General features: G+C 38.4%; 1 protein-coding gene across 1 annotated transcript in view; it reads left to right on the top strand.

Annotated features, from left to right (window-relative positions):
- The first annotated feature begins 282 nt into the window (after nt 1-282).
- Nucleotides 283-25,204, top strand: part of LOC135706916 (uncharacterized) — a 133,797-nt gene continuing 108,875 nt past the window's right edge. Inside the window, exon 1 of the mRNA XM_065228602.1 lies at nt 283-910. The gene's annotated coding sequence lies outside the window, so the exon portion shown is untranslated. The remainder of the gene's footprint in view (nt 911-25,204) is intronic.

Here is a 25,204-nt window from a genome sequence, read left to right on the forward strand (position 1 = left end):
ATGACTTCAGATTGTTTTTCCACCTAATCCACCCCATGGCCCACGCCATGAAATCTCTCATGTTTATCTCTACAAACAACTACAAATCGAGAGCGAGAGCGTGAGAATTAACAACTAACAAGCTCGCTTACTCTCTTGTATGTTTCTTTTTTCTCGCTTTTCCAGTCCAGCGCCAGCCCAGCAGGTTTCTGAGTTCTAAACCGCAAGAAGCGCATCACACTTCTCGATCCAGCTAGTCGCCCATCATCAGTCGAGTTTGGAACTCGCTTAGTAGTGGACGCGTATTTCGGCGAGATTGCCACCACAGTCAAGCAAAATCACCCACAGCTCTGTAGAACATCCCATACCGTGCCGGTCGATCCTATACATGAAAAACGGGAAGTGAGAGTGGTCGTTCGTTGGTGTGGTGCTGGGGAAAGTGTTCTAAGAGGATGCTCCTGCCCGAGAGATCGATCGATGGGTTGTGATCGTACATGGTCAGTCAGTGTGGAAGCTGCAGTCGGATCGAGTGGACGTTTCTTACTTATTGTGCAGGCCTCCTCGGAGATACGTTGAAAGTGTGTGGTGATTGCGTGTAACGCGACGTTCCGCCGGAGAACTGGCTGCTGTGCTAAGTGGTTAAGCCATCAATCATTCCCGGGTGTGCTATTGAATATTGCAAGAACTGATAGATCCGCTCTGGAAGCTGGTACTTTTAAACGATAGGGACGACGACGTGGACTGTGCCGCGCCAATCAATCGCGTGAGGGTTGTGTGATATTGTTCTATCGGCGTGATTACAGGACTGAAGAGCATGTGTTGTGGCTCGTCGCAGTGTTGCAGTGAAGGAAGAGTGGTTTCGGGTTGCCGGTTAAATCATTAGCCGGTGTAGGAAATTGGTTTTCTGCTGCCGCTTTTTTGCTGGATTCAGGTGAGTTATGCTAATTGGAACTAGAGGGATTCTTGTTTATGTTGGGGGAGAATTTTCGTTGAACGAACGGCTGCTGGGACCGCTCTAAAGCGAGAGTTAGTTATGGAAAAAAAAGTTTTTTTAATTGTGAAAAAATACGTTGCAAATAAATTGCGAATTTATTGCGTAAACAAAATTTACATTAAATTTTTGAAAGACGGCTACGTTTTGTCTAAACATGCAGTTTTTTTCCAGACGTTTAAGGTGTTTTTTGCCATTTTGCTGATTTGAAGCCCATTTTTTTCGATTTTTCTAAACCGTCTTTTATTCGTGTTTTATGCGATGTTGGTTAATTTAATTTATTTTCCGTGGAATTAAATGTATTAAGTGGAATTAAATGGAAGATAACCTTTTTGCTGTTTTATTATTTTCCGTATTTTTATGGCAATTTTTTCAGAAGTTCTAGAACGGTTTTTAAAGTATTTAAGGGTGATGAAGTTTTAAGGACACGGCTGACTGAATCGCTTTTCATATAAGAGAAGTAAGCAGCGAGTTTAAGTTTCAGATCTGCACGACTTCTGAAAATGCGACGTGGGAGGATTCTGACAATCTTGTCCTGAAGGTAATACGTATTTACTTTGTTAAAGTCTTTTTGGTGATTTTGACGTTTTATAGCCATTAGCATTTTGATGCTGTTTATCTTATTTTGGTATTTTAAGATATTGTTGACGTTTTTAGGACTATTTCAAATCTTTTAGTAGTCTATGGATGTTGGTTTTAGTATTTAGACAATTGATTGTGTCGGACCAATAATTTTAATTATGCCGGTATCTCGAAGGTGTTTCTTCAGCCAACCTGGGCCAGCGGCGAGCCAGAGAGGGGACATAATGGCGGGGAATCGCACTGAAATGTGCCGTTTTAGACGTTTCTGCGGGTTTCGTGGGAAAAACACTTAGCGGATCAAGGCTGAAAGCCTCCTTAATAAAGCTAAATAATAATAATAATAATAATACTTAGCGGATCAAGGGACAGGTCACTCCGCACAGCAATCTTGGATCATCTTTTTTTATCTGTGTGCTGCAGGTGTGCCGATTGTGCCGGTCTACATGCTCAAATTCAGAGTATTCGTTCGCAAGCCGATTGAGGATGACGCCGGAATTTTTCTTGTGTTCGTAGGATAATAAAAGTACTCAAAGGCAGACCAGAAACCTATGTGAACCGTGATGTGAAAAACAACGGTCGAAAAGAATGGAACCGGTGGGGAACATTGTTGGAGACCGAATATAGAGGATGATGAATTTAACTTCTGTAGTTTGTTTTGTATTAGTTGCAGCATTATTTGAATTAAGGGTACTAATGGGGTCTGATTAACTGTCTCTTTCTCTCGAGCCCACGTTAGAACCTACATTTCGGATTTAAATCTATAAGTGAACCGAGAAGTAAATTGCTAGTCTGAGTTCCTCTGGTATATTCAATAAGACAATTAGAGGATGTTCCTGAATATACAGTCAAACAGCACGTAATGTCGTTAACATCTTCAATGACAGTTGTCTAGAAGTGTTACCATTCTATTTACAACAATCCAATGCCTACGAGATTGTGCCGAAGGTGTGCCGAATCTAATTTCGGAACAATGTGCTGAGTGACTTACCCCTTAAAACTGACTACACGCGACGGAATGTTCGTAGAACTCGTGGGTTTCGGATCTCGCAGGGAAACCTCGATCTTTAGCGGAAGGAATACTGCGGCGATGTTCGCGGTTCGAACTGTTTATTGTTTTTTATTTGGATTGTATAAGCCTTTCAATTGTTCGCGGTTTTGGCTAATAAGGTATTCTGGTTTGATTATTTTTAGAAATGTTATCCTTTGTCGCCAACAACAATTCTCGATGAACAATTCAAATGGTCCTATCTGTTTTGATCGATTATCTTCATCGATTCTTCTTCCTCTTTTCATAACCACTGCTATGCAAACAGATTTCGCACTAATTCTACCACATATTTTGATAAAGGAGGTTCTTATCTAGCGTTCAAAACGTCAAATACAACAGGGAAAGGTTTTGCAGCTGAGTTATTGATGAAAGAGAAAGTCGATGAAGAGAATCGATCAATGCAGATAGGACCTTTTGAAATGTTTGTCTAGAATTGTGGTGTTTTTTAGATCATTTTACACTCCCGATCATAAGTTTGGGGTCACCCTTTAAAAAAACATGTAAATGTGTTTTGCTCATATCTCTGCCATTGTATGACCGATTTTCGATCTTTATGGGTCATTTGAAATGTATGTTTAGGCTTTTTTGGTCAGTCTAACATGTTTACAGCTTATTTCGTGGCATTTTCAAAGTCTTCTAGGCAATTTTAGCGTTTTAAGGGACAATTTTTTTATGAAATGTTTTTGTTTTTGGTTATTAAAAAGTTGATAATTCTATTTGGCCGCCAATACTGTTATTAGTTGTTACATTTCCTGGGATTTTTTGGCTACCGGAGATTTGGGAAATAAATTGATACATTGACCAAGTGTGTACGTTTTTAAATATTAAAACATGTTGACTTCCCCGGAAGATTCCTCCGATTAATTTCGGAATTTCGACTTCGCCCGAATGATTCATCTGATTTCTCCCGATTTTCCCTTCTGGTAGAAGTCTTTCTACAAGCCAGAAGTTTTTTTTTCAACTATCAACTTCGTCTGGAATTGCCCTCCGACATCCAAGGATGTTTTGTCTAACCTTACTCGAATGTTTCTTCCAACTTCTCCCAAAAGTTGTTTTTAGATCTTCCCGGACTTTTCCTGACTTCCTCCAGAAGCCTCACATTTTTCCTGGAAATTTTCAACAAGTACCGTTTTTTTAAGAGAATTATTTCTGGCTTCTGTCCAAAATGTCGACTTCCCCCAGATTCTGACTTCGCTCGGAAGATTCATCAGTCTTCTCCCTTAAGTGTCTTCCCATCTTTCCCAAGAAGTTTATGCCTGGATGGTTCTACCGTCTTCTCTCGGAGGTTTCTTCCAGCTTTCTCTGGAGTTCATGATTTTTTTTCGGATTGCTTCCTGGTGTAGTTCGTAAGAAACTTCCTGGGGCAGTTCGGATGAATCTTCAGAAAAAAGTCGGAAGAATCTCTGAAAGAAAGTTAAAAGAAAGTTGGAAGACACTTCAGGGAAGTCGGCATAAACTTCTTGGAAAAGACAGGAAAAAACTTCAACCAGAAATAATTCTCTCCAAATTTCCGGGAGAAATCAGAAAATTATGAAATTTTCTGGAAAAACCACGAAGCTTCTGGGGGAAGTCAGATAAAGTCCGAGAAGTGTCTTCCAGCTTTCTTTTAACTTTCTTTCTGAGATTCTTCCGACTTTCTTCAGAAGTTTCTGTCGAACTTCCCCAGGAAGTTTTGTTAGAACTCCCCCAGGAACCCCAACTTTTTCGAATTATTCTGGAATTTCATTTCGATATCCTTCTGGCTCCCCCCGGAAATGGCTTCCGACTGTCTAGGAAGTTTATTCCGGTCTCTTCAGGATGTTTCTTCTAACTTCTCCAAGAAGATTCTTCCAACTTCTCCTGAAGCTTTTCCCCGAAGTTTCTTTCAAAATGTGCCAGAAATGTTTCAATACTTCTTTCGATCTTTTTTCTTTTTAGCCAGAAACGCTTTGTCAATTTTGCCGAAAATTTAATTTATCAAGAAATTCTTCTGGTTGCTCCCAGAAGTGTCTTCCAGCTTTCTTTTGACTTTCTTTCTGCGATTCGTCCGACTTTCTTCAGAAGTTTCTTCCGAACGACCCCAGGAAGTTTCTACCAGATTTTACAGGAAATTTCTTGACACTTCTATCCTAATTTTCTGGTTTTCGAATTGTTCTGGAATTTTTTTTTCGAGATCCTGCTGACTTCCCGCGGAAACGGCTTCCGACTTAATAGGAAGTTTTTTCCGACCTCTTCCGGATGTTTCTTCTAACTTCTCCAAGAAGATTCTTTCAACTTCTCCTGAAGATTTTTCCGGAAGTTTCTTTCAAAATGTGCCAGAATGTTTCGGGTTTTTTCTTCTTATTCAGAAAAGCTTATATCTTTCTTTGGAATTGCTTTCTGTTTTTCAGCGTTCTCGGAAAAATTCTTCCAGTTTTGCCGGAAATTTAATTAATCAGTTCCAAGAAATCCTTCTGGTTGCTCCCAGAAGTGTCTTCCAGCTTTCTTTTGGCATTCTCTCTGCGATTCGTCCGACTTTCTTCAGAAGTTTCTTCCGAACAACACCAGGAAGTTTCTACCAGATTTTACAGGAAGTTACTTGACACTTCTATCCTATTTTTTTGGTTTTCGAATTGTTCTGGAATTTTTTTTTCGAGATCCTGCTGACTTCCCGCGGAAACGGCTTCCGACTTACTAGGAAGTTTTTTCCGACCTCTTCCGGAAGTTGGTTTTAAATTCTCTCAGAAGATTCTTCCGTCTTCTGCTGAAATTTTTCCCGGAAGTTTCTTTTAAAATGTGCCAGAAATGCTTCAAGACTTCACTTGATTTTTTTTTCTTCTACAGAAAAGTTTAATATTTGGTCTCTCAGCTTTCCCTGGAAGGGAATATTTGGAAAAGGCATGACTGGATCATATTGTTAATATGATATATTTGGTTTAACCCAAGCTCTCCGTCATGACTCTTAAAATGCATGATCACAAAACAAAATGAATATTTTCTTTCGATAGTCGGCTATCGAGAGATTAAATGAGAAACACATAAACAATATATACTTTTGGTTGCATCGCCAACTTGAAGTACAAATATAATTTTTTTCATTGATACAAACGAAATTTTTTACAGTGTATATTTTTAACATTATTGCCAAAATAATATCTACAACTTTGCTCAAGATACCAAATCAATCCAACAAACCGTTTCAGCAATATATATTTTTTAACTCATTAGTACTATTTTTACACAGGCCCTGTTAGAAAAGTAGTCGTGATTCAATTTGAAGAACTGATAACACAAATTGGCATCTTTACTAAAAAAGAACAACTGTGCAAATTCTCATCAAAATCGGAGCCGATAAATTAAAAAAAAATTAAAAAGATCGTCAATCTGTAGAGAATTGCTCTAACTACATCAACATCTCCTTCCCTATCCCTAGTTATGGTAAAGATGGGGAATAGCGACAGTCATGTTTCTGGAATTCTTGTTTAGATTGAAGCATTATTTCTGAAAGTAGTTTGACTGCGAATTTCGAAAGAGTCGTGAGTGTCACTAGTTTCCATTCTACGAAGTATATCATAACAACTCTAACGCTAACGATTAGAATGATTATAAAAAATGATATTCTTGAATTTTGTCCCCAATCCCGAATATCTGTCGTACTGCAGGATTTGTTTTTATAAATGCTAGATCTTATCAATTTACCTTGAAATTCTTACTTATATTTTCATTGAAGTCTCAATATCTCTAGTCATTTTTAAACAATTTCGTAATTCAAACTTTCATTTTCCAAAACTCTGCCTCATCAATTTATTGTTCAAATTAATTGCGGATAAATTGCGTTCAGCCAAATATTCGTAAAGATGGGTAATTTGAGAATCTGATTCTGATGACGACAAAGATGGCCTAGTAGACTGATGCAAAATTTTAAATTTTTGCTCCACAGTGCTCAGACGGTTCCAAATCGATTAGCCTCCCAAAATTTTAACTTATTTAGCAAGAAACTGACTTGGCACAAACCATTTAAAGTATATATGGACATTAAACTGATGCAAAATTTGAAATTTTCGCTCCACAGTGCTCAAACGATTCCAAATTGGATTCTGATTGTCCACTCAAAATCCTTTAGTAAGAACCTGACTTGGCACAAACCATTTGAAGTTTATATATATATTTATATATAAAATTCACCAGTTCACTCTACTTTATAAAATGATAGCTGACCTTGTTGAAAATTTTCTCAGCTACAACTTTGTTGAAGACCTGAAAAACGAGTTTCTGTAAAGTTGTAGCTGATAAAAATTCCGATAAGAATAGCAATAGAACTTGTTAACAGTACAATATGGAAAAAGGCTAGAAGACAAAGAACAAAAAGTTTGGTTTTCCCATAGTCATTTCAATATAAACTTCAAATGGTTTGTGCCAAGTCAGTTTCTTATCAAATGAGTTAAAACTTTCGGAGGCTAATCAGGACCCGATTTGAAACCGTTTGAACACTGTGGAGCGAAAATTACAAATTTTCCATCAGTCTAATGGACATTACTATGGGGAATTCAACTTTTTTGTTCAAATACATCCAACAATTCACCATATCGCTCTGCTATAGAAAATGACAACAGCGCTTGTAGGAAATTTTGCCAATTACAACTTTGTTTTTTTTTTTCCTTGATTTGTTTTCCGTCGATCTTGTTTTCCGTGCTGAGCACCAATGCTACCGACGCCAGAGAGGTTTCATCAGCTCCAAGAAATTCTTCTGGTTGCTCCCAGAAGTGTCTTCCAGATTTATTTTAACTTTATTTCTGAGATTTTTCTGACTTTCTTCAGAAGTTTCTTCCAAACGACCCTAGGAAGTTTCTTCAAACTTCCACACATTTTTTTCGAATTATTGTGGATTTTCTCCAACCTCTTCCGGAAGTTGATTCTAACTTCTCTCGGAAGATTTTCCCGACTTCTCCAGAAACTTTTTCCGAACTCGCACAGAAGTTCTTGTGATTTCATCTGGAAGTGTCTTTTTATTTTCCCGGAAGTTTCTTTCAAACTGTGCCAGAAATGTTTCAAGACTTCTCTCGGATTTCTTTTCCTTCTCCAGAAGAGTCTTTCTTTGGAATTGTTTTTCAAACCGCCGTTGGATGTTTTTTCGCCTTTTCCAGGAACTTTCCCCCAACTTTCATTGGTTATTTTTGCTTTTTCCCCCAAGAAGTTTCAACTTTCTTCGGAAAACATAAAGCCAAATGCCCAGAAATGGTGTGGTCTATTTATTTTTAGTTAAAATGTAAATCACACTGCCGATCATAAGTTTGGGGTCAGCCTAAAGGAAAAACATGCCAATGTTTATTGTTCATACCTCTGCCATTTTACGTCCAATTTGCATTCTCTAAAAGTCTTTTAAAAGGTCAGCCGATATAGTAGTTTTCAGCATTTCGTAATGATTGGTAGTTTTGTTCCTTATCGCAAAATATTAGACCCGTGAGATCGAAGTAGGTCACGCTGAAGAAGTTACGTGTTTGAATTTTGCTCCCGTGTTTAACAAATTGTGAAGGGTCTTGCGAACATGTGTTTTTGCGTAAAGGGCGAACACGAAATTATTGCGACACATTCAACAGGGCATAACTTTTTTACCATTGGGTAAAAATCAACCAAATTTTGCACACTTTCTCATTGATGTGTATTGTGTACATGCTGTCAAACTCGAAGTCGTGTTTTTCGATTAAACGAAAATGGAGGTGAACCAACGCGAGTTGAGAGAACAAATTCTTTCCAAACACCTGGAATTTCCTGACCTGTCGCACCGGTAGTTGGGAAAAATGTTGAACATTCACCATTCAACCGTCTCCAGAGTGTTGAAGCGGTTCCAGGAGCGGTTGACGTTGGACCACGGCAAAGGAGCTGGAAGGAAACCGGGACCGGAGAACAAAAAGACGGAGGGAAAGGTGAAGCGGATGATTAAAGCAAATCCCAACGTCTCAAGCCGTGATTTGGCTAAAAAGATCGGCATGTCGCAGAGCTACGTCCAGAATGCAAAGAAGAGAGCTGGACTACATACATACAAGGTACAGAACTTCCCAAACCGCGATGAGCGTCAACAATCGACGGCTAAAACTCGGGCACGGAAGCTCTACGAGAAGATGCTGACAAAATATGGTTGCTGTGTGATGGACGACGAAACGTATATAAAAGCCGATTTTAAGCAAATTCCGGGGTTGGAGTTTTTCACCGGCAAGAGCAAGTTCGATGCGGACGACAAATTTAAGAAGAAGAAAATGTCGAAGTTCGCCTCCAAATATCTCATTTGGCAGGCCATCTGCTCTTGCGGACTGAGGAGTGAGCCTTTCGTGACAAAGGGCACAGTAAATGGCGAGATCTACAAATCTGAGTGCCTCGAGAAGCGCCTTTTGCCGTTCTTGCAGCACGACGAAGCTCCGCTATTTTGGCCAGATTTGGCATCATGCCACTATTCTAAAAGTGTCCTGGAGTGGTATGAGGCCAATTCTGTCCATTTTGTTCCAAAGGACATGAATCCGCCAAACTGTCCGGAGCTGCGCCCGGTGGAGCAGTACTGAGCAATAATGAAGCGGGAACTTCGGAAGAGCAAGAAGACAGTCAAAGACGAGAAGGACATGTTAAGAAAATGGAAAAAAAACTGAGAAACTGTTACCGGATGACACTGTAAAGACTTTGATGGAGGGCATCAAGCGAAAATGCGTTCAATTTTACACTCAAGGCTCCATCGATTAACTTTTCTTTTGATTTTTGAAGTAAATATATGTATAAAACTACCCTAAAATTTTGGTTTGATTCTAAACATTATAAGAAAATTGGCATGACATTTTCGTTGTCGCAATAATTTCGTGTTCGCCCTTTATTGGAATGTTTGAATCTGAGAGTGGAACAGTTAGAGCTGATCGGAACGGGGATCGTGAGCCAACATCTGGAAGTTCAACAATGCTGCAATGACGGTGTGTTTATTCCGATGCACTTCTTCCCGAGGCCAGAGCAAGGGGAAACTGATTTTGTTATTATCAGGATCAAGGAGATGGAGTTGAATACATATCTTCGAATAACATCGATATATGTAACAAAGGAGATCAACCTACATTTACAACAAAAAGAAGACAAGAAGTATTGGACTTGACAATTTGTAGTCCTATGCTTTCGACAAATATTAGAAACTGGCATGTCTCAGATGAACAATCTTTATCTGACCACAAACATATAGTGTTTGGGTACAATGCTGGTGAATTATTCAAAGTAGCCTACAGAAATCCTAGGATTACCAACTGGGAAAGTTACGAGTTGAAAATGCGATCTGTAGATATAAAATTGGACGATAAAATAGAATCAATCAGACAACTGGACAAAGCAGCAGAAAATATCACTGGAAAAATCATACAGGCGTATGAAGCGAGCTGTCCAGTCAAGGAAGAACTCTCAAACAGAGATGTTCCTTGGTGGAATAGAACTTTGAATAAGCTAAGGAAAACAACTCGGAAACTTTTCAATCGAGTAAAAGTTTCTGGACAGTGGGACCAATATAAAAAGGCCCTTACCGCATACAATAAAGAATTAAGGAAATCACGCAGAAGAACCTGGAAGTCTCACTGTGAAAACATTGAGAAAACTCCAGATGTAGCCAAACTACAAAAAGTACTTTCTAAGGACCATTCAAATGGTCTTGGAAATTTAAAGAAAACAAATGGTAATTTTACTATTGATACAAAAGAAACCCTTGAAATAATGATGAAAACTCATTTCCCAGGATCAAATTTGGTGTCGAGTGATAATGTAGTAGGTACAGAAGAGAATTGTAGGCCATCCGGGACTACGACCGTAAATTCAGCCGTACTTAATACCATCTTCACACGAACTAAGGTTGAGTGGGCAGTGAACTCCTTCGAATTATTCAAATCTCCTGGAAAAGATGGTATCTTTCCTGCATTTCTTCAGAAAGGTGGAGAAGTACTACTTGATTCCTTAACTAATATTTTTAAAGCTATATTAGTGCTTGGTCATATACCAAAAATATGGACCCACGTTCGTGTTGTCTTTATTCCTAAAGCAGGCAAAAGAGACAAAACAAATCCAAAATCGTTCAGACCAATAAGTCTAACATCTACCATGCTTAAAATCATGGAAAAGATAATAGACGAGTATATAAAATCAAAATGTTTGCAAACGAGCCCTCTTAACAGATCTCAATTTGCTTATCAATCAAACAAATCTACAGTCACAGCTTTACATAAACTAGTTACAAAAGTAGAAAATACTCTTGACAAAAAAGAAATTGTTCTCGTAGCATTTCTCGATGTAGAGGGCGCTTTTGATAATACATCTTACAAATCTATAAAAAACTCAATGGAAAAAAGGAACGTCGATCCTTGCATTATAATTTGGATTATGAAAATGCTGAATAATAGAGAAGTATCGGCTGACTTGGGAGAATCATCAATAACAATAAAGACCACTAGGGGGTGTCCTCAAGGAGGTGTATTGTCACCCTTATTATGGTCACTTGTTGTTGATGATCTTCTCAATAAACTAGTGGAAGAAGGCTTCGAAGTTATCGGGTTTGCTGATGACGTGGTCATAATAGTTCGTGGAAAATTTGATCACATCATCACAGATAGAATGCAATCTGCATTGAACTGCACATTTCAGTGGTGCCAAAATGAAGGGTTAAATATAAACCCATCCAAAACAGTTTTGGTCCCGTTCACTCGCAGAAGACAAGTAACACTCAAAAGTTTGTCAATTGATGGATCTATTATAAAATACTCGTCAAACGTAAAGTATCTGGGAGTCATTCTAGATGATAAACTTAATTGGAACTTACACTTAGAGCAGGTAATAAGAAAAGCCACGAATGCTCTCTGGGTTAGTAAAAAAACATTTGGAAAAAAATGGGGACTTAATCCTAAAATGATACATTGGATCTACACGGTTATTGTAAGACCTAGAATAGTATACGCTTCATTGGTTTGGTGGCCTAAAACAAAGCAAAGCGTGACCCAGAAAAAGCTAGAAAAATTTCAACGTTTGGCCTGCATGGCCATAACAGGAGCAATGCACAGCACGCCATCAAAGGCCATGGAGGCAGCTCTCAATATGTTGCCACTGCATCAATACGTGCAAATGGAAGCTGGAAAGAGTGCACTAAGGCTACGCAGAACAAACGTCTATCTTGAAGGCAATCTTTCAGGGCACCTTAGTATACTGAAAGATTTTCTCATTAATCCATTAGTAGTAATGAACGAAGACTGGATGGAAAAAAGGTTAAACCTAGGTATACCGTATAAAGTAGTTAAATCTAACCGCGAAATATGGGAATCAGAAGGGCCAATAATTCCACCAGGATCAATAATTTTCTACACAGATGGTTCAAAAATGAATGATAGCACTGGAGCTGGGATCACAGGCCCGGGGCTTAACGTTTCAATACCAATGGGAAGATGGACAACTGTTTTTCTTGCAGAAATTTACGCTATCTTAGAGTGTGCATATATTTGTCAAAAAAGGAATTATCGACACACGCGAATCTGCATACTTTCAGATAGCCAGGCAGCATTGAATGCACTACAATCTTTCACATGCCAATCAAAACTGGTGTGGGAATGCATAATACTTCTGAAGCAACTGGCAGTCAAAAACCAGGTTTATCTGTACTGGGTACCAGGCCATTGCGGAATCGAAGGAAACGAAAAAGCCGATTTACTCGCTAGACAAGGCTCAAGTGTCCAATTTATAGGACCAGAACCTTTCTGTGGGGTATCTAAATGTGTAATACAAATGGAAATGAAAAAATGGGAAGACAATATGATACAGTCAAATTGGGCTGCTACGAATACTTCAAGGCAATCCAAATTGTTTATTACTCCAAACAAAGGAATTACGGAAAAAATACTAAATTTAAATAAAAAATCACTAAACATACTTATTGGGCTACTTACGGGACACTGTCCCGTTAGATATCATTTGAAAAAGATAAATCGAAGTCAAACAGATATCTGTAGGTTTTGTGACTGTGAGACAGAGACCTCTCAACATTTACTCTGCGAATGTTCGGCACTATTCGTGCGCAGAAGACAACATTTCAACAAAAGCATACTAAGTCCTTCTGAGATCCCAAAATGGTGGTTGAATTCATTCTAAGAATGATACCAGATTGGGGAACTCTGCATTATCAGGCAACAACGGCAGTTACCCTAAATGGTAACTCGTCGTCCTGAACAGATGCGATACTAAACAGGGGTATACCACAATAGATCAGCTTAATGGTCGCAGTGGTTCAAATCCCACAAAAAAAAAAAAAAAAAAAAAAAAAAAAAGGAGATGGAGCTCCATTTGCGAGGACAATTGATCTTAAGAATCACGAAGAGGCGGGCTAATTACAGATCATTCGGGTGAGATCCTTCCTTTTTATTTATTAGTATTCATAAACACTTTACCAAATTATGTTAAATTGAGGAGCTCGGCTAGCTTGGTGGTTGCCGCTTTTGCTTACTGAGTAGCAAGATCGTGGGTTTACTCTCAAGCTCCTCCAAAATAAAACAATTCCTAAGGTCGCATCGCCTGCTTAAGCGAATCTTGACCCAACTCCGTAACATATATGCACTATCAGATATCAGGCGGTCAAAAATCAAAAAATCGACTTTCACTAATCCTTATTTCGTTATTTTTGGTCGATAGTAAACATTTCAACTAAGAGAATCTGAAAGTTTCAAGTTCTAGCAGTTTTAGTTTCTGAGATATCGGATGTCGAAGTCAAAAAAGAGTAAGAAAAGTACAAATTTTGCCGCAAAAATACGCTACCACTCAAATAAAATTTCATCCACTATTTATCATATAACTACCACATCATTATACATCGTTAGAAAGGTAATTTAATAAGCTTTCCGAAAATAAAATCCATTTGGAAATTTGATGGAGACAAAAAATTTAAAAATAAAGATAGAAAAAAAAATAATTGAAAATCAATGAAAATTTAACTTTATTGACCACAAACATTCGGGTCACGCACATTCCCAGGCTAATTCTCAGCTCTGGATGAAGTTTTGAGTGTACTCTAACAAGTACTGAAGAGTTTGCCTGCCCCAACCTGCCCCATTGGAAATATAAGCGATTTGAAAATTTTCGGTTATTATGGGAGATTTCAAATTGTACAAAAGCCGGCTTGGAAACAAACTTTTTCAACAATTATTTTGCAACTTTTGGAGTTATATTCGGTTGGTACAGTCGAAATATATTGTTAAAGAACATTTTCTAATATTTCATGACCAACTTTTAAAAAGGGCTTAAGCTTTTGTACAAAAAGAAGTCATCATTATCATAAAGTTCACTGTTGGATGAACGTAAAACTACATTCGTTTATGCTTTATTCTAAAGTAAGTACCTGGGTTATGACGATTATAGAAGCATATGCGTAAGTATGTACCTACGCATATGCGCGGATGAGTTTAATTTATACCTAAGTCTGTACTTAACCTACTGTAGTGTCAATTTGAAGCCATATTGTATTTTGTGTAGCTTTTATTTAAACTACTACAGTGTAATTCAAATTTACGGTTGAGACCAAGTGTGAGCATGGATAATAGAACCATTATTAATCTATTAGACGCAAAATTAAGCCATAGTGACAATGTTCACAGAGCCATTGAATTCATTTGTGAAAATTATAACATTTCGGTGGAAAAACGTAAACGTCTCGATGAAAAGATCCATAAAATCGTTACTAAATACATCAACAAATGGCATGAAGCTAATCGCACGAAAGAGCGATTTGAGTCGTATTTTCGCAATTGGCTTGATGGAGAATTTGGCATCGAGGAATTCATCGAACAGGAGCAAAGTGTTGCCTCAACCTCGGCCTCGGGAACAAAACGTGGACGACCTTCAAAACCTTTCTTGGATTTGAGTGAAAGAGAAAAACGTCGCGTCATCGATAAAGAAGCAGTTGATCCGAAATTCGATACCATCGAGAAAGCTTTGTTATTTGCAAGATAGACCGCTTATTATCGAAAGGATTTTAATTTAGTTAAAGTTATTGGGCATATTAAAAAAAAAAAAACCAAAAAAGCTCTAAAACCATGCTGGCTCAACTAACTGATCAACGAGGAATGATGTCACCAGAAGAGGCTTTTAGTGTACTTATCGAGGCTGGATTGTGTAGATTTCAATACGAAGTAATGCATAGTGAATCACCTTCAAGATTTCCACCTTACTATGTGATCGGAGCAGTGAAAAAAATATGCGCCCCTCCTAGTGAATTCATCGAAGAAAGTGCATTGAAAATAAGAGTGAAACTCCAGGCGCTGATGTAAAATACAGTGAAACGAATCGTCCAAATAATTGATGCAGAGCTCAACGAGTATATGGATAGCAACGATCTATTTTTTTTTTTTCCTTTGGTTTTGTTTTTTCCGTCGATCTTGTTTTCCGTGCTGAGCACCAATGCTACCGACGTGCCAGGAAGGCAGCTCCCACACCTGGACCCTACCTATCGACCCATCAACTCATGAACCGGGGACCAACGGCTTTACTTCCCATCCGAAGGAAGGCGTGATCAGAGATATTATGCCTCAGAACACCCCGGTGGCGCCGACTGGGATTGAATCCAGACCTGCTGGGGTGAGAGGTAATCACGCTTACCACTACACCACCGGCGCCGTTAGCAACGATCTAGTTTCTACGGAACTGGTTCTTCTATGTAGCTGGGGATGGACGGATCAACTGGATATTCGCAATATCATCAAGTGCTACCAGAAGGATGTCAGGACGATTCAGTTGTATTTTCGTCCACTTTAACACCAATTCAGTTGTTCATGTACAATGATCGAAAGGAAATTATGTGGTTTAATCCCATGCCTCAAAGTATTCGATTTTGTAGGCCATTCATCCTTGAATTCATTAAAAAGAGTAAAGAAGTTATTCTGGCTACAAAACAGGATGTAGAAAAAGAAATGAGTGAACTAACGCCAGTGAAAATTGAAAACTCTCAAACGACAAGTTTATACTTGTTGATTTTGATTTTGTCCTCAGTATGATAGACGGAAAAGTCTTAACTTATATCACTGGAAATTCATCGATGCAGAATTGTCCAATATGTGGGGCAACACCAAATGTAATGAATGATGCAGAGAAATTCGAGGAAGGATTTATATCAAACGAAGAAGCCTTGCATTACGGCATATCTCCACTTCATGCTTGGATAAGATTTTTCGAATGCCTTTTGCATATTGCATACAGAATTGATATCAAAAAATGGAATGTAACGAAACCGTTCAAAGAACTATATGAACAAAGAAAAAAACATGTGACGACACAGCTTTACGAAAAATTTGGAGTAAGAGTAGATCAACCACGATCGGGTGGAGCAGGTACCAGTACTACAGGAAACGTTTGTCGAAGAGCATTTGGAAATCCCAAGCTTTTAAGCTCCGTGCTGAACATTGATGAAGAGTTAATTTTCAGATTCCGGAATATATTAATTGCTATTAACTGCCAAGAGCCAATAAACCCGGAAAAATTGATGCATATTGCAAGGAAACATATAGGCTCTATCTTAAATTGTATGATTGGTACAAAATTCCTGCAACCGTGCATAAAGTTCTCGCTCATGCCGGAGAAATAATCATACATTCACCAGCACCACTTGGTTCATTAGCGGAAGAGGCAGCAGAAAGTCAACATAAACAATTGAAAAATATTTCGAACCCATCATGCAAGAAAACGATCAAGAGTAGAAAATTTACATGATGTCTTTATTCGTGCCATTAATGAATTGGACCCACTGATCAGTTCCATTTGGATGGAAAAAAGACGACAGAAAAAAGTATCCCTGGATTATCCCGACATCGTGAAAAGTTTCATGAAATTTGAAAATTCTGTAAGTGATTTAGTAGTCGATACTAATAACACAGACAAACAGACATAACACTCGCAAGTTGTTCATCGAACAAGCATTTAACGGTCAATTTAAAAGTATCGTAGTTGGTAGTACCGCCACCAGTGGCGCGCATAGTCAATTCCCTTGCGTTTGACGTTTACACACTACCGCCATCTGTTCAGCGTACTACCCACCACAGTGTACTCAACAGATGGCGGTAATGTTTTAGTGACGATGTTTTACAGTGAGAAATATTCAATGTGTTATGTCTGTTTGTCTGTGCTAATAACTTCAATGCCTTGGAGGAACTTATGAAAGCAGTCGATGAAATTGAAGAAGAATTTGTTCATGATGATATTGTAACAGAGGAATAAAAAGAAATTCGTTGAAACATATTTGATTTTGATTATTGTATCATGGCTTTTTGTATTTTTTTTACAGAAGATTTGTTGAAAAAAATAAACATATTTCCAAAAAAAATGTTTATTTTTTTATTTTTTACGGTGTTCCCCCCAATAAAACCATGGTAGGTTGTCTTTGTTCAATAGATTTTATTCTATGAAAACAAGCTTGAAACTGTAACCGTTATAAAATCGTAAAAAATAAATTTTAATTAATAAAAAGTTAGGCTCTTTTCAAAAATTGGTCGTGAAAATGTTGAAAAGTGATAACGCACACCTTATATTGATGAAACAAAGCAAGAATAATAGCATAAATTGTGAAAAAATGATAGAAATATTTTTGACCGCCTGGTTGTATGAAAATGCCCCATAGTGCTCTCGTTAAGTAGATGGTACACCAACAATATCCTTGCTTTCCCGTAACGGAGAAAATGGGGCTGGCCGTCAATGGCTATTGTCATGCTTTTCCTGTTCTGAATTCTGAATGGAAAGCTATTCACTCCCAAATAGTTTTCTTTAAGAAATTAGAATAAGAACGTTAAAGTTGCAAACGCAACGCAACGAATTTTTTAGCTTTTAGAACGATGCTGAGACATTCCGCGCAACCACCATAAACCGGACTAGTTCATTTTGATCTTCGTCAAGCTTCGTCTACAATTTGGACTTCTACATCAACACATCGCAGGTAGCCTTCAGGTTCAATTGGCTAAACTTGGTGAGTTCGTTCCATTTTGTAAATTTTTATCTTTTCAAACCAGTAACGTTGGGAGATCACCTTTTTGTGGTGCGTTACTGGTATAAGATCTACCACCGAATCCTAGTCTTGACAACTTCAAACTAGGGAATCGGGATTTTCCAGTAATAAAAGGATCACATTTTAGTCCTTGTTACTTTTTATGACTTGATAATAGTGACAAGACTCGGGTAGTGACCACCGCGCCGTTATGCATTTCTATATTGTATATTTCAAAACAAAATATTGTTTATGTTCATAGATTTCACATAATCCTTTTCCCTTTGTCTTTCTCCTTTTCCTTTCTCTCTTCAGAAAGTAATGGCGTTATAGCCATAAGCCATAAAAGGCTAGGACAAGAGTTAGTGCTCATGTCCCAGCCGTCAGAATGGAGCATCACTTAACCTTTCTAGCTTGGATGCTTCCAACGACCAACCAATCATATAATTACCAAAATCGGAACGTACGGTACGAGATGTCCACGTTTCATCCATTTATTGGATTCTGAAGCATCGTGTTTAAATCTTCGATTTTTTCTGAATCATCTTGCCCCTTAAATGCTGCACAGTAGGCCTTGCAGATCTCTTAAATTATAACTTGGCTATCTCAAAGAAGAATGATTGATCAGTTTGCCAGTTTTCAAGGATAATAAACTGCAAAGTTCACAGACATCTAACCTGAAATTTTGGAGATCTAAGTTATCAATATGGCTGTAAAATTAACCTTTCAAATATCCTGGGTGGTATTTTGAGAATTGATCTGCGTTTCTTTGAAATTCTTTACAGGATGTCTTTGAAAGTCAATAAGTTTTTGTTCTGAAAAGTGTTGCATATATAAGAAGAATTCCATCTCAATGCAACCACTGACTCGTTACGCATTTCCGTGCAAAAAGTGCCTGCTTTTAACGGATTATAAAATCATTGAGCTGAACTTTTCCTTATCACACAAAATCTACCTTTAGGCACACATTCGTACCGTAATTCATTCGAATCCCCCCCCTGTACTTACGACCGTCCTCGTAGGGCCGTTCGTGTTGGCTATTGGCTCACAACATGTGGGGTACCTTTTTGGGCATTATATGCATAACTGATTCGCGTTTTTTGCCCTCCCTGTCTCTTCTTAAGCTTTCTTCCACGACACCATCACCATTGGCGAAAACCATTAATACAACAACCTCGGCGACAGTGCGAACGGCGGTGGTGGCGGCAGTGACAGAGTGGAGGGTGGATCGAGATCGCGCGGCCCACTATTCGCCATCGGAAAGCGAAGGTGCGTAAGGAGAATAATCTTTTTGAACTTTTCCCCACCACCTCTGGGCTTGCTCCCCTCTCTCATCCCCGACGAAAACGTGTGGTTGCACTCTCATGGATGGACGAAAATGCATTTTTTTTTGTCTCGATTCGGCTTGCTTGCTGGTCGGCTCGTTGCATGCATGGAATGCATGCCTTCACAATGATCGACCGCCTGCCATAGCTAGGCAGTGTCATTATAATTTATACATATCTCGCGCGTCCACTTGAAAGCATGCGATTTTTTAGTTTGGTCATCTCGTCGTTCTGCTCGTTTCGAGTATTATTGCTTATCGAGCGTGTCCTCTGTCTTTAGTGTCAAAAAATGTGCCTGAGTGCTTTCGGCTGGCCGGGTTTGGCCACAGGACCTGACAGGTGGGGTTGAGAATCTTTCTCCTCTAAACTCCGTCATAAATATAGCGAGGGAAGATGCTGTCCGAAGCGATGAACCCACACGAGAAGGGAACAGAGAACACGATAACGAATAGCATGTGCTTTTGGGTGTTTTCACCTTAGCTGCTGTGGCTCGCTGGCTGGCAGGAGATTTAAACCTGTTGTTTGAGATGATAGCAGATGAGATTTTGGGCTGCGATTGGGGGTACCTCCTTCCTCGCCTCCCGGTAGACTTTGAATCATCTCAAAACGTTGTAGGTATATGTATATTTTAATTTTTCGAAATTCTTCATCAAACGAGTAGCAGCAGCGGGTGTGTGAAGCCGAAAGCAAGCCCGTGATACCGGTCCGACGTGCTAGCCATCCAGTCTCGTCCGCCCGCGGAATTGAGAGATGTGAAGGTTCAGTCGGCTCAGTTCGATGCTGGAATTCAACGTGACCGGTTCGGTTTTCGTCGTAAGTATACCTACAAAAGAGGCAAGGTATCCCGAAAAGTCTCGCGAGTGGAATTTCGCAGCCTCCGTGGAAAAGACAGTCGTTGGTTTGTGGTGTCGTCGTCGGTGTTGTTATGCGGCGTGGATGGAATGCAAGTTTTGGCATTTTTCGGTGCTGTTCTTCGGCGGACTAATTGGTGATAACTGATTACCCGTGGTGGACATTTTTCGGCTGTGGTGGTGCTGCGGTAATGTGACTCAGCAGGTCGCTTCGCTGGATATTCGTAGATGATTTGAAAAATCTGCTGCAACAAATGAGCATATGAAGAGACGACATTTAACTTTCAATCATGAATTTAGTATGGTAATCAAATCACCAGGTAGATTTTCGAATCAGTTATAAATAGTGTTATTACTTTCGCGCAATTATAATCGAAAAAAAAGGAAATTGATCCATTATCAGTGTTAAAAATTTACAAAGCAGTTCGGTTGTCTTCCAATCCAGTCGAATTTGTTTTGCGGTCTCAGAAGGATATAGTTGCATAACCATTGAAAGTGAACTCAAAATAAATTATCAAGTCAATTGGACGACTGATTGCACCAGTTCAGACCATGTAGTCCATCTCTATTATAGACTTCACCATTTAAATATGAAGAAAACTGCTCAGTTGTCCCGTAACGCGAGTAGATCACCATTTCGCGGTGCGTTACTGGTGTAAGATCTATCGCACTGAAATTTAGCCCTAAGCTCTTCTAGTTGACGGTTATGAGCCTCGGTTTTGAGAGTCTCCGATGAACTGAGATTGGAAACTAGAAGAGGTTCGGACCAGGGTTCTTATGCATGGTCAAATATCAGTACCATCGCTTGTTTTTGTCACTCCCAGATTTCATCAGATAATACGCAACATCTCAATTGAATGAGGTTTCTTTGTGAGAAGAGCAGGTATGTATGATAATTGTCAAAAACGTAAACAAAAACGACTAACTGATTGCTTTTCAATAGTAACGAACGAGCTACTACGACATGGACTAAACTAAGGCCATATCAGGCATAACATTTGATAACGGCACAAACTTTCTAAGGCCCTTTACACGCGAACCAAAGTACGCTCAGGCAAACCAATACCACTTTCGGAAAGGTGTTGGTTGCCCCTATCCGATGATATTGTTGGTTTGCGTGGGCGTACTACGTACTACGTACTTCGCGTGTAAAGGGCCTTAGCAAGTTTGTTTACAAATGCTTAATTGTGCCGTTATCAAATGTTATATTATATTATAACAACAAATCAATGATAAGGTAGTTTGCCAATTGTTGTACAGCCTAGGGGCATCCCACTCTAAACTTTGTATATCTCGCGATGTACTTATAAAGTTCTAACAGATATCTTGGATATTTATAAATACTCAATAATACTTAAGAAATACCTAGTACACGATTGCTTCCCTGGTTGCTACACCCAACCGGTGGATGTAAGATTCGCTTACAATTATTTGGGATTCATCATCAGAGGATGTTAGTGGAGACCGCATGAACCGAGGATGCGATATACCTAGCTGCGGTCCGATGTAAGAAAATTGGAGACCGAAAAATGTGGAGTGTATTAGTGAGTGAAATTAATTATGTCGAAAAAAATAGAAAAAAGGTTGCCAACTGGACTCGAACCACGGACGTTGCAACTATCAGACCTGTGATTTCTCCACTGCTCTCTCCATGCTTCTGAATATGGTTAGCCTAAAAGCAAGCATGAAGCGTTCATTTTCTCGCATGCTCGACTTCGTATGCTTTTTCTGCTGGAGAGATTCGGGACAAGTGTGTGCGTCGTTCTACAATGTTCTACAATGTGCGTCGTTCTACAAGCTTACTGGTATAGTCGAAAGCGTAGATGGAACACGAAATAAAAAAAGACAAAAAACCATTACATCGCCTGCATGGTCAATTCCTAACATTCGTTGCGATGTTCATGAACAGAGGATGATAGGAAACGGAACTAACATTCATTGTAATAGATTTTTTGTTTGCGTGTAGACAAATGTCTGTTGTTTGTTTATTCCATGTTCAGGGCTGTTACAACAGGCGCGGATTTCGCGATTTTCGTGGATTTGTCGTGAATTTGAACGTTCAGTCGCGAAAATCGCGAAAACATTAAATGATGTCACGAAAATCGCGAAAGGACTGATGTGCTGTCACAAAAATTTTGGTAACCTTTCCGGATTATTTTGCTGTCATCAATTTTGTTGTTCATTTGGCTCTCAATTTTTAACCGGTTCAAACCAAACACCCTGCAAATAATCGAGAAATGATCTCAATTCTACAAGTTACACCGGATTTACACGGGAATTCCCTGGGGTCTGTCCAATGTGAGACATTTTCATGGTTGTTTATTTCCAATATGAACATAACATTTTTCGTTATCAAATCATAAACGAAATGTATACATGCGAGTAATTGCCATGTATACCGGATATTCTAGGTTCTCTAAATCGTCCTGGAGCTCAGTTGATTTGTTCTACTATATCAACCGGGACTGCAATGATGTATGTAGTATCGAAATATGTCCAAACAGATTCAAAGTACGTATGTGGATCGTGTCCGACCTATTGCTACGTATTGGTTCTGAAATCATTCTGGAGATCAGATTATTTTTCTACTAGATCACCCAAGACTAATTCAATACCTGTAGTACCGAAATATGCCCAAACAAATTTGCAGTGTCTATGTGGATCATGTCAACCTATTTCCGGGTATGTCAAATGTTCTAGAATTTCCAAATCGATATTTCGATACTACCAATATTATATCAGTCTTTAGTAAAACAAATCAGATCTAGTAAAACAAATCATCTGAACTGCAGGACGATTTGGAGAACATAGATCGTCTGGTATACGTGGAAATAATTAAACATTATCCATATAGACACTATGAATCTGTTTGGATATATTTCGATACTACAAACTTTATCCCAGTTATGGTTGAACTAGTAGAATAATGAGCTCCAGAACGATTTGGAGAACCTAAAATATCTGGTATACATGGCAATAGTTCATGCATGATCCACATAGACACTGTCTGGAAATATTTCGATACTAAAGACATTGTCCCAATCTCGGTTGATTTAGTAGATCAAATTATCTGAACTCCAGGACGATTTGAAGAACCTTGAACATCTGGATTACTTGGAAATAGCATTATTGCAGTCTTGGTTGATCTAGTAAAACAAATCAACTGATGTTCTGGACGATTTCACAGATATCCGATTCGGTTATGATTTGACAACGAAAAAGTGCTAGGTTCATATTAGAATAAAAAAAATTTCATGAAAATGTCTCACCATTGGACACAGACCCCAAGGAATATCCGTGTAAATACAGAACCGCGACGTGACCAACAAGTGTGACTTATGAAACTCTGGTAATTTCTCCATTATGTGCAGTGTGTTTGGTTTGAATAGGTAAAACATTGAGAAAAATAGAGCCAAATTAACTAACAACATTTAGGACAGCAAAATACGTCAGAGACGCAAAACTTAATTTTCAAGAAAATTTTCATTTCAAATGAAAATGCTTTTTTTTTATTAAATAATGTTTCATCAAATCTAGGCCGGTATTATTCAATAGAATCTCATAATGTAAGGGTGTTTTATAATGTTTACTAATTATTCAGAATTTATGCTGTGCATAAATAACTGAAGATGATACATTGTTATTTTTTCAAAGGCTACAAACGATACTCCTTTAGCTCAGTCGGTAAAGGCGCAGCTACAAAGCAAGTCCATGCTGGAGGCGACTGAGTTCGTTTCCCGTCCGGTCTATTAATTTTTCGGGTTGGAACATTTCTCTGCTTCCTTGGGCATAGGATGGTACAGGCATAGAAAGCTCTCAATTAAAATGTGAAATTACTTCAAAGAACACTAAGTTGAGAACAGGTATAAATCTAATATGCTATACATATAACAATAAGCTTGAAATGCCATGTAGTACCTACCTAGTATACAAATGGTATTTTTAAGTAATGAAAACAGTTTTTTTTTGTCGCGGGTTAGTATTTGAAGTCGCGGATTTCTTTTGAGAAATCGCGGATTTCGCGGATCAAAGTTATAAAATCTTGTAGCAGCCCTACATGTTTTTATGTGTTAGGTTGGATTTTGTGTATTGCGAGCGTTGAAGTATTTTGTGACTAAATCATATTAGAGATTTTCAACTTCAGAGGAAAGGACAGTTATAATTTAAGTTTAAGAGAATGTGTCGTTTCTTCTGACATACGAAAATTAAAAAAAAAATCATCCAGCTGCACCGATTCTCAACTTGAAGTACCCGTTGCTTTTATTTAAGTAGCTATACTTGAGATAGTATTTGAGCAAACACACTTTTCCTGAACAAGTTTTATTAGACATTCACTCCTATTCCCTATTTGGACCTAAACGGATTTGTCATTTTTTTTACTGAAAATCTTTTTCATTCTGATCGAAACGGTGGATAGATAATACATAGATAGATAGAAATATAGAAGGGATTAATTTGAATTCAATAATCAAATTCAGTACTAGAAAAACATGTGGAAAGGACAGCGGGCCAAATGTAAAGCATGTCTTTTATTTATAATATGTAATTCGTTTATTTATCAAGGCTCATTTCCATTATCTTCACAAAGCCGAAGTTCAATTTTTGACAAAGTTTTCTTAAAACTAATGTTGGCGGAACGAGGGCCGATTACTCAAGGCATGCTTTAAGTTAGGGGTAACATTTGGGTAAACAGGTGGAAGTTCTCGGTGTTTCACTGAAGTCCCCATACAAGACTGCATAGTTAACGTCGTGCCATTTCCTAATTTACTCTGCCATCGTCCTCATGTCCTCTTCTAATTTTGAGGTAGCTTCAAAAGCACTATGGTTAGGCTACCTGAATATGCCAGTACGTACAGCATCTCTTGCATCTGTACAGAAACCTCACCAAAGTCCCCTTGAACGATGACTGCAAATAGAATATTGAATATTTGATGAGTAACATTCTTCTTCTTCTTCTTCGCATTTCAAGCTTATTGCATATCGCATATTAGCTTATTGCGTGCTCTCAACTTAGTGTTCTTGATGCACTTCCACAGTTATTAATTGAGAGCTTTCGATGCCTTTACCATTTTTGCATTGGTATAATTGTGTGGCAAGTCCAATCATACTTCTATGCCCAGGGAAGATGAGTAACAGCAATAGTCAATTAAATTATATTGAAAGCATCAAAGTAGTTATTTTATCCTATCAGTATGAGCATTAGACTGATGCAAAATTTGAAATTTTTGCTCCACAGTGCTCAAACGGTTCCAAATTGGGCCCTGATTAGCCTCCCAAAACTTGAACTCATTTAGTGAGAAACTGACTTGGCACAAACCATTTGAAGTTTATATGGGAATTACAATGGGAAAACAAAACTTTTTGTTCATTGTCTTCTAGCCTTTTTACATATTGTACTGTTAACAAATTCTATTGCTATTCTTATGGGAATTTTTATCAGCTACAACTTTGCAGAAAATCGTT

This window comes from Ochlerotatus camptorhynchus, unplaced genomic scaffold, assembly GCF_037179485.1.
Source record: "Ochlerotatus camptorhynchus isolate MF236.1 unplaced genomic scaffold, CSIRO-AGI_Acam_v1.1 ptg000023l, whole genome shotgun sequence".
Taxonomy (NCBI): domain Eukaryota; kingdom Metazoa; phylum Arthropoda; class Insecta; order Diptera; family Culicidae; genus Ochlerotatus; species Ochlerotatus camptorhynchus.